This window comes from Camelus ferus, chromosome 2 (assembly GCF_009834535.1).
Source record: "Camelus ferus isolate YT-003-E chromosome 2, BCGSAC_Cfer_1.0, whole genome shotgun sequence".
NCBI classification, from domain to species: domain Eukaryota; kingdom Metazoa; phylum Chordata; class Mammalia; order Artiodactyla; family Camelidae; genus Camelus; species Camelus ferus.
Window position 1 is genome coordinate 27,893,192 of NC_045697.1, and position 11,160 is coordinate 27,904,351.

The window sequence follows — 11,160 nt, forward strand, 5'->3', positions numbered from 1 at the left end:
TGAAGTCCCAGGTTCATCTCTGAGTGGCTCAAGCATTAAACTGACCAGAATCAACACATCAAAAGCTTTTGAGAACGGAACCACAGTGTGGAATACCGCCCAGGTTTCAGACTGGCCTCTCAGTAGTACATGGTGGGGCAGACCAGAATGGTACTGCAAAAGTTCAAAAGTTAAATTAACATTCAAACCACAGCCCACAAAAGTGGGCCAGGATGTGTGTTCTAAATCTAAATGGGTTGACTGCTTGCTAAAATAGTACATTTAAAGAGGAACCAGAGTCTCTTAACATAATGCACAGAATTTCTAAGACACAATCCAAATGGCAAGAACTAGAACAATCTCATCTTGCATGAGAAAAGGAATCAAAGGATACTAACACCTAAGGATAGAACTGTTGGAATTGTCTGACAAAAATTTTAAAGGAAGTATTATAAAAATTATCTTAAAAGCAATTATGAACATTCTGGAAACAAATGAAAAACTAGAAAATCTCAGCAAAGGAATAAAAGATATTAAAAAAAAAAACAAATAGCAATTTAGAAATGAAAAGCACAATATCCAAAATAAAACTATTCCCTAATGAGCACAATAACAGATCACAGAGGAAAGCGTAAACTCTGAGACAGATCAATACAGATTATCCAGTCTGAACAACAGAGAGAAAATGGATTGAAAGAAACGAACACAGCCTTGGGGACCTGTGGGAGAATAACAAAAGAGCTAACGTTAGCGTCATTGGGGTCCCCAAAGAGAAGAAAGTATAGGGCTAAAAAAATATTTGAAGAACTAATGTCTAAAAACTCCCCTAATCTGTCGAAAGGCAAACAACCCCCTTCCCCCAAAAAACCCTACAAATTCAAGTAGCTGATTGAATCCCCTAAATGATAAACCCAAAGAAATCTCCACCCAGACACATCATAATCAAACTGCTGAAAATGAAAGGGCAAAAAAAAAAAAAAAAAAAGCACACAATAAAAACAGGGTTAGACATAACCTGCATGAAGTATGATACTGAATTTTTACATTAGCAACTAGATACACATGAAATACTAGACTTGTAAATGGTTTCATTTCTATGAAAGCATTTAATATGTTCCATTAGGTTTTCCAAAAATTAAATGAAGCTTCTCATCTCCCTCGGTCCAATCCTGTTCCCCGCACCCTCGTGTAAGTCTCACTCTGTTTTACAGGTGTTGTTCCGCATTACACCATGTGCATGCAAATCTCTGTCTCTGAATGTATTTCCAGGAAGCCTGACCCAGACATGTGCTAGTGGCCTGGTGGCAGAAAGAAACACTGTCTCCTCTCTCAGAGGGTGATGTGGTGAGACAAGCAAGTGGTGAGCTCGCGAATAGACGTCATTAAGTGTACCCCTACTTTATAGCTTAATTTAAGTGGCTTTGATTTCTTTTTTTATTGAAATATAGTCAGTTTACAATGTTGTATCAATTTCTGGTGCACAGCACTGACTTTTAATTTTAGATATTAAATATATGATGAGGACTTCATTTGTATTCTTGTCCCAGGTGCCACAAATGTTTGGAGTGGGCCTGCTCATCTCTCTATTTCTGTTATACATCCTAGTTGCTGTTATAGAGGGACGCTATTGGTTTTAAAAAATGATCTTGTATCTGGCAAACAAGCTGAACTATCCTATTAGTTCTATTCCTTTCCTGGTAATACTACTGAGTTGTTTTTTAAATAAGGATAATTATAATAACTGCAGTAATAACTATTTAATTTCCCCCTTCAATCCTTATATTTCATAAGCTTTTCTCCTGTCTTACCATGTTGACTAAATTCTGCAATATCATGGTAGGTATTAGCGGCATCCTTGTCTTATTGTTATCTTCAAGGAAATGTATCCAAAATTCTCCAATAAAGCATGATTTCCATTATTTTTAGTATACTCACCTTTATCTAAACAAAGAGGTTCCTTTCTTATTCTGGTTTTCTGAGTATTTTTATTATAAATAGGTGTTAAACTTCAACAAATGTTCTTTCTTCATCTATTTAGATACTCTATGGGTTTTCTCCCTTAGACCATTAATACGGTAATTCACAGTGATAGATTTCTTTAATGTGAAACCATTCTTGCATTTCTAATGTAAAGCCTACTTGTGCACAGGATATATAAATATGCATGTTTTAATAAAATGTAAAATTTGGTTAGCTGATGTTTAATTTAGGATCTTGTATCTACAACAATAAGTGAAATGAGCTTATAATTGCTTGATTAAGGTTTCATTTGCTTCCTAAACTGTGTGGAAATAAACGAAGACCAATCAGATGAGAACAGGCAAGGCTGTTATTCAGAGCTTGCTATAGCAAGAGAGTCAGCCACCATCACTTACTTTTGGGCCAAGACTCAAAGGTAGGCAGAAGAGGGGGAAAGGCTTACAGTGGAAAAAAGGAAAAGCTTCAAGTGTGCCCTGACTGGAGGCTGTTGACATGGGGAAGCTGTAGGGGGGCCAACTAGAAGTAGGGCATTCTGTGTGATTGGTTAGGGGTACACATTTGGCTTCCTCTGGGCTGGTCTTAAATTGGAAATGGGGACAAAAATTAGGGAAGCTGTGGGTTGTTAATCAAGTTCTGGCTATTTGGGGCTGATTGTTACAAGAGTTATTGTTTGGCTTCCTGGATCGTTTGCTAGAGATAGTGATCTGACTTTCCCCAAGTCTGACCTGGAGGCAGTAAGTTGGCTTCCTAGGTTGGCTAGCATAGTTAATGGATTAGTTTTCCTGGGCTGATTATTGCATGTTGGGGGTCAGAGTTCTATTTTTTTTTTTAATATGATCTGGCCCTATCTCTTTGTATGGACCCTCAACTGAGTCTGGCAACTTTCCCTCTTTTTCAATTTTCTGGAACAACTTATAAAAGATAGAGTTTCTTGAAAGTTTGGTAAAATTCCTCTGGAAAACTGCCTGGGCCAAATCCTGGACAGTGGAGGTCTTGGTTTTCAATAATTATTAAATAATCATTACTCTATTTAAATTTGCTATTTCTTCTTCTTCCAATCTTTGCCTTTCATATTTTTCCAGAAATGTATCTGATTTATCTAAGTTGTCGTATTTATTTGAAAACAGTGAGTCTTAATAGTGTCACACAGTTCCTTTCATCTCCATGTCTATAGTGACCTTTTGCATATTTCTGTCTTCTCTTTTCTTTTCTTGACCAATCTTTCCAGAAGTCTATCATTCCAATCATTCAAACAGCCAAGTATGCTGTGTTAATTAATCTTCTGGAGTGCTTTGTGTTAGGTTTGTTAGAATCTGATTCCATTAATTTATTTCCTTCTTTCTTGTTGGATTTTCACTGCTGCTATTTTTTTAATTTCTTGAGAAAACTGCATAACACATTTACTTTCAACCTCCCTTGTTCATTTGTGTTTAAAATGTATTTAAAGTGACGCATTTCCATACAGGGTCTGCTTTCATCGTGTCCCATATATTTTGGCACCCAGGCAGAGAGCCACAGGGTGAGATGCATTGGGCTCAGTGCACCATCAGGCTGGATGGGGAGTGAGTGGAGATTCTGTGGATGATGATTATATCTTCTTTTTAAACACATAGAAAACATGGAAGCACCCTTGGGTTCCAGTAGGTATGGACACAAAATATTGGGAGATCTGTGCTTACAATTCTTGGTGCTGGCTTATATTTTCCATGATGGAAAGTCTCCTTTAAAGAGAAGGACAAACCTAATGCTGCTGAAGGATTCTCAGAGCCATCATACATACAGATTATTCATATATTATGAATATATATTATGAATATATCATAAAGGCTGATTTTGGTACCCATTAGAGTTTACCATTGAGCACACACACATGTATGTGCTGAAAGTTCGCATAATTTTAATTTTTTTAACCCAGGTTACTTAGTGAGTATTTTATTCAGTTTCCAGGCATCTATGATTTTCTTTCAGTAATACACTAGAGTAGAAAGAGGCAAATAGACCAGCGGAACTGAGCAGGCAAGTCAGACATACATCCTTGTATACATGGGCTCTTGATATGTGAGAAAGTTAGTACCACACATTAACAGATGAAAAACTATTTAGGAAATGATGGGAAGGAACTGAATCACTATTTGGAGAAAAGTAAGCTGGATTTTTCTACTTATACACAAAAATGGATGTCTGGAATAAAAGAAAAAAAAAACTAAATGCTAACTGAAGAAAATGTAGGAGACCATTGTTGTGAGGTCCATGTTAGGGAGATTTCTTGAACAAGACTGAAAATGTATAAACCATATGGCAAAATTTTGATGGATTTGACTGCACCAAAATTCATTTCTTTCAACAAAGTTAGCAACAGTTAACAGAATGGAAGAAGACATTGCCAATATCTACACAAGGACTGTCAGTGAACACATGTAAGCCATATATACATATATATATCACATGCCATTCATATAAATGAGACACACATATGCATACAAAACAAAATAACATGTTTTATAAGAACACAGACATATTTAAGGCCACAACTTAAAGTGTGTATAGTGGAGACAGGAGAATGACAGTAGAAACTAGGGTAGAAGGGGAGAAAGGAAGGAAGAAAGATGACTTACACCTCAGCTCAGAGCATGTCATCGTTACTCTTAACATGAGCAACTCAATTCTATGCTGGAAAAAAATTAGACTAGAAAACGTTTGTAAAATGTCCAGTCTGGTAACTCATGTGCCAGCTGTGCATTCATTAGCGGGCTCCCCAGCACTCCCTTGAAAACTCATGTCAGATTGTGCAACCAGGCCTAGGTTTATTGCACATATTTTTTTCAATAAGCAGAATCTTTCACCCTTCCTGATCAGAACTCTCTTATTATTAAAAACAAAATAGTGAGCCAACAGCTGAGCTGAATATTCTAAATGAGAAAAAACGTCATCTGGTTCATTTCTTTTCAAGACCTCTCCTCCCTAATAAAAAATGGAGGGAAACAATTGGTTGCACTTGAGTTTTTATTAGATTAAATTTAATATGCCTACAAGAACTTTGCCTGCTGGGCATTGCAAAGATCTCTGCTACTGATTTTATAAGAATTTAACACCTGGGAAGATGTGTTGACTAGGATTAAATAAGAGATTATCTGGGTAAGTGAAAATGGCCAAAAAATTCAGGGAGAAATACAACCTTATTGGAAGAGGTGGTAGGAAAAGAAAGGTGGGCTGGCAGCTATATGGGAAATGAGTCTCAGAAATGCCATGTAATTTAGTTAGGTGTAGATAGTTCTGTGGGATCTGAAGCTTCTCCATTTGAGACGAAAGAGGCTCTTACAAAAAAAGAATATAAAAATATGGACACATATAAACATAATATAAAAATATGAAACTGGTTATGATTATGAACATTTATTTCAAATTAGAAAAGAAATCCCAATAAACTATACACTTAAAAAGCTGATAGCTGCATTAAACATTACAGAATCTCTAAAAATTTCATACTGTTAATGAACTGCCTGATCCTTTCAACAATGTTTGTTTTTTGCATGTTTTTGGCTGCAGAGCCTCTTTCTATGACAACAACTTCATAAAGAGAAAGAATAGAAAGACAAGTCAGTCTTTCCTCTAGTACGCTTGATTAAAATTTGGTTTTTATTATTAATAATTGGATGCATAAAATGTGACTTCCCACGCACATGTTCTTGCTTTTGTAGGAACACTGCAGTTTGTGCCCTATAAATACAGAAATCCTGAAAAAAAAGTCTACTTCTTGTGATTCCACCAAAAAGGAAAGATGTATATGCTTCATTTAGAATTATATCCATTGCATTAGGAGAAGATATTTGACAGAAAAGACTGGGTGTTGATGAGAACTGAGGCCCGTACTTATGATTTTACATGCCTGATGACTGCGAGCATTTCCCATGGCTGAGCTTCTGACCCTGTACATTTCAAACCTTGCTTTTCTTCCACTGGCACATCTGGGCCAGATGCCACAGGATGGTCTCTTACTGCTGTACAACCTCTGGCCCTGCAGCTTCGTGTTTCCATCACATTGAGCCAGCCCAGTGGGTGATAAAAATATTCCTGGATGTTATTCCCACACTGACAATAACGCAGCAAGGAAGTAATGTGAAAACTTGAATACACCCTTCTAAGCCCAAAGTGAAATTCCCCAGTTAATATCCTTTAAATGAATCCCAAAAGTGTCCAAAGCTGTTCTAGTCTCATTAATCCAAGCAGAAATCACCAAGGAAGCAGACAGGAGTCTTGACCAATTGCAGCTGAAATATCCTACTTCTGCAAATACCATAGAAATAGATGGTGAGGGATCGTGGCGCTGGCACCCTCCCAGACGTGGAGGAGCCCGTGCAGTGAGGCCCTTGAAGCACATTAGCTTCACGGCAAATCCACCTCAGACCCTATTGGGCTGCAGACCTGGTTGACAATCCAGCTCATCTGCAGACCCTGCCAGAGAACACAGACTCTAAGGTCTGTGGGATGGTAAATTTCTTGCTTCTGGTGTCTGCCCCCTGCTGGGTGAAGCTGCTCTGGAGGCTTGTGCAGGCTTCCTGGCGGGAAAGGCTGGTGCTTGTCACTGATGGGTGGACCTGGATGCTGTCCCTCTGGTGGGCAGTGCCCTTTCTAGGGGCATGTCTAGAGGTGGCTGTGTGCTCAATAAGTCTTTAGGCAGCCTGCCTGCTGATGGGTGGGTCTGTGTTCCCACCCACTTAGTTTGGCCTGAGACATCCCAGCACTGGAGCCTACAGGCTATTGGGTGGGGCCAAGTCTTGATGCTAATGATCCAGGCAAGATGGCAGCCTCAAGCCACAGCTGCCTCCTGCCTCCCCAGGGGACCCTCCAAGACCAGCAAGTAGGTCTGGCCCAGGTTCCTATGAAGTTACTGCTTTTGCCCTTGGGTCCTGGTGTGCATGAGATTTTGTGTGTGCCCTTTAAGAATGAAGTCTCTGCTTCCCCCAGTCCTGTGGAACTCCTGCAGTTAAGCGCCTTTGGCCGTCAAAGCCAAATGCTCTGTGGCTCTTCTTCCTGATGATAGACCCCCGGGCTGGGGAGCCTGACATGGGGCTCAGAACTCTCACTCCTGTGGGAGGGCCTCTGCAGTATAATTATTCTCCAGTTTGTGGGTTGCCCACCCGAGGGTATGGCATCTGATTATATCACAAGTGTACTCTTCCCACCATCTCGTGGTTCCTTTGCTATGATTTTAGAAGTAGAAGGTCTTTTTTGGTAGGTTCCAGTCTTTGTTATCAGTGGTCGTTCAGCAATTAGTTGTGATTTTGTTGTGTTCGTGAGAGGAGGTGAGCTCAAGTTTCTTCTGCTCCACCATCTTCGAGGTACTAGTTGAGTAATCAAAAACCAACTAAATACTATTTTTAAAACAATAACAGCCCTCGTCATTAAATTTGTCCCTTTTTTTAAAAAACATTTTTGCTCCTAAATGCACAGGCTTCTGAACAGACACCTTTGTTCAAGTTCCTGCTTTGTCCTTTACCATTCTGAACATCTGGGAAGCTTCTAAACCTCTCTGAAAAAACCAAAGCAGTTCATATCTACCTGATAAGGTTTCAGAATTAAACAAAATCGTGATCAGTGCAATGCAGTACTTTGCCCAGTAGCCCATAATGTAATTCACTACATTACTGTCTGTGCTTTCAGAATAAGGAGAACAGGCAAACGCAATGAAGAGAGACCCCAGAGTCGTTGGGGTTACAGGAAAAGGACATTCTCCACGCCTGTGAACGGAGGATGGATGGAGATCTTTTAGAAAATAACCTAATAGTGTTTATCAAAATTTAATATATATATATGTAATTTCCAGGAACCTGTTGCAAGTGAATCTAAACTAATTTTACTAGGCAACAACTGTCAGGTTCTCCTGGTAAAATTCATTTGACTCCAGTGAACAGAGGCAGATGACATAACTTTAATATTGGACCACATACCTCAACTGTGGGTTTCTGATTAGGGTGCTTCAGATACTAATGGCCGTGGGGGGTAGATGAGAGATAAGCTATCATATACACCACTGATGCTCACCTGGATGTGTGGAACTGGCCTCTGCACTCCAAGCTACTTCCTAATGCACCTTCCTGCAGTGCTTACTACAGAGCCTGGAAAACAAACGTTACATTTCCCATGCTCTCTTGCAGCTGAGATTCAGGATGAGAATTAGGTCTCACAAAAGGCATGTCAGATGTGGTTCAAAATATCCCCCCCCCCCCCCCCGCCTTTTTCTTAACTGATAAATGCTAAGCTGGAGTGCATACTTGGTGTGTGGTTCCAATGGGCTAAGTCCAGGATTGGGTTAACTTACCTGTGCCACTGGGGCAACATATGTCTGGAGTGGCTTTCCCACGCTGGGGGAGGAGGACCTGGTAAAACTTAGGGCAGAGGAGAATGTGTGTTTCTTGCAGGCAGCTCAGTCTCAGGAGGGAGAGAGGGAAACCCGAACTGAGCATGCCCGGTAGTGTTCTCGAATCTGCCAGCTAGGCCAAGCCACCCCCTTCCTCCCCCAGCCACGGCAGAAAGTGAGAGGAAGGGAGGGGAAGAGGGCGCCACAATGCCTCGTGGAGGAGAGACGTCAGGGAGGGGAAGAAGGTTCACTTTTAACAGTTACCTATTGGCAGAAAGTCATGACAAGGGGCTAAGACAACCGTCACAGTTACTCCATCTACTCCCATTGTTTAAAATCAATTTTTACAAAGAGCAACTTACATAGTTAAAAAGGAAAGAAAAAAGGGTATGAAAGTAAAAGTCATGTGACTTCCACTTCCATGCAGAGTAGAGTAGCCTACAGCAAACCAAAGCTGCTGCCAGGAAAAACTGGAAAATCTAGATACTGTAAAAAAAAAAAAAAAAAAAAATCTTTCAACAGCATCAGAGGCTGGATGAAGCAATAAGGCTTGGGCAGTGCTGACTCTGGAGATGGGAGCACTGCAGGGAGGCGCACTGCTAACCGGCAGCCACTTCCCCCGGGGGCCCCGCATCCCACAAGCTGCAGAGGAAGTCACTTCCTAGAGAAGGAGGACACTGTCTAAAGCAGCTCTCCTTTATTCTCTGCCACAACGGTCTCATGGCGTGCACTGCAATTTGTGATTAAATGTGGATTTAATTGTGCTTTTATCTGCCTCTGCTTTTAGACTATAAACTTCTTGCAGGCAGGAGTCAGCCTGTCTTGTTCACTGTTGTATTTCTGGCTTCCAGTACAGTGCGTGGTACACAGTAAATGTTTAGTTGAATACACTGAATTCAGCTAGGTTGAGTTGAGTTAAATTGAACTGAATTGAATCAAACTGAACTGAAACCATGAATGCTTTCTGGCTCTTTCAGATTTCCTGGATTCCAGAAGTACCTTTCCCCCAAACCTGGAGGCCCTATTCTTACAAGACTTTGTCAGTAAGGTCAAATCCAAGCTCCTTTCCGACTAGAACTGCATCCTCTGGGTCCTGCTCTAATACCTCTAGGGCTTGGAAATGGATGGGGTCAGGAACCTTACCATCAGCCTTCTCAATTCCCAGTCCACATCCATGTCCCTAGGGCCCGGCCCATCTCTCCCTAACCACACAAGTCCTAAGGCTCTAACAGGAAAAGTCTAAGACCTTCCCTGGATTCTAAACCTGAAGACTCCAAACCAGGCTTGTCCACCTTTGGTCCCATTCTCCCCATCTCCCCCACTCTCACGGGCCCTGGGCTCCCACCCACTCTGCGAGCCCCTCAAAGCTCCCACCCCGAGAGAGCCATCCCCGTGAGTGAGGCTGCTGATAGGAAAAAACTCCACGGTACCTGTGCAAGTCCTCAATCTCAGTTACTTTAAAAGCATGCTTCTAAGTGTGGCTTCGACATTCTCAGAACTCGATTCCTGTGCATCTGAAGTCCTCCTTTCTTTTCCTTTCCAGGTATAAAGAAACATGGCTGAAGCCAAGGAGACTGGGTTCTACCCTTGGTTCTGCTGCTGTGTGACCTGTATTACTTGTTTTCTGATGGGACCCGACCCCATTTGCCTTGGGGTTTGGTGCTTTGAGGTTCCTAGTAGGGAATTTTATTTCCTTTGAGCACCTTGAGGCTGTCAGGCTCAGGGAAACCAATGTATGGAGCCCACATTTACATGAAACTAGGGTATAAATCCGATGCCACATAATTAAGTTGCAATGAGAGGCCTGTACACATTGTGCAGCACCCACCTGGGATCAAGTGACCAAGGAACCCAAGCCACTCATGAAAAGGCTATTTTGGTGCCAGCAGAAGGACTGCTGGTGCTGTGGGTGGGAGCAGGGGCCCCAGTGCCAGCGGCTCGTCCCTGGCACCTGAGTAGCTCTCTGAGATATTCACCTTCAGTTACTTTACCTCTCAAGGCCTCAGATTTGGGAGTTGCTGAGGGGAGAGTACATCTGTCTACTCCACAGGTTTATTGTGAGGATTAAATGGCCCATCCGATGTCAAATGCTTAGAGCAGCCCTGTGCCCAGAGGAAACCTCTGTAACTGCTAACATGACCAGTTCATGCAGGTATGGAGAGCCCAAAAAAGGCTCCTCTGGCCCCGGGCAGCTCACACTTCTCCTGACGGGAGCCTGGGCCCTCCTGGGGGCTGGGTAAACACTACAGGAGTGGGCTTGAACGCCTCCTTTCTAGGACACCGTGCTGGCCGCACACTTCCATTGTCACGTCAAAGCTTTGAACACCCAGATCAATTCAGTTGATTAGGTCACACCAGTCTTTGTTTACATTTAGTTCCAGGTTATACTCTGCAGCACCTGGAGTCCGGGCCTGGGTTTGCTTCATCTTGGAATCCCCACTGTTTCACATAGTGCCTGTAGGGTATTCCACAAATACCTGTCTCATAGACGCATGGATTTGATCGTGGCGTTTCACATTTCGCCCTGGGCAGCAACCTACAGCACATCTTGGGGGCGGGGAGCCCCTGCAGAGACCTCATTCATCAATGACTTTCTTCTCAGTTTCTCAGTAAGTGACATTTTTCTTCATCTCTTTTCCAAAATCTGGGAGCAGTTTCCCAAAACTCACTACTTAGCACAGACCCATGCCCAGAGGGGTGTGTACCCTATAGAGGTCTTTCCTCAAACCCTTATCAAATCTTTCTAGTCTTTCAAGGATAAACTGATAACTGAGGAAGAAATGATCGATGCCTCTCCCAGTTTCTTCCTTTCTCTTTAACAATCCACTTCATTTTTTTTTTAA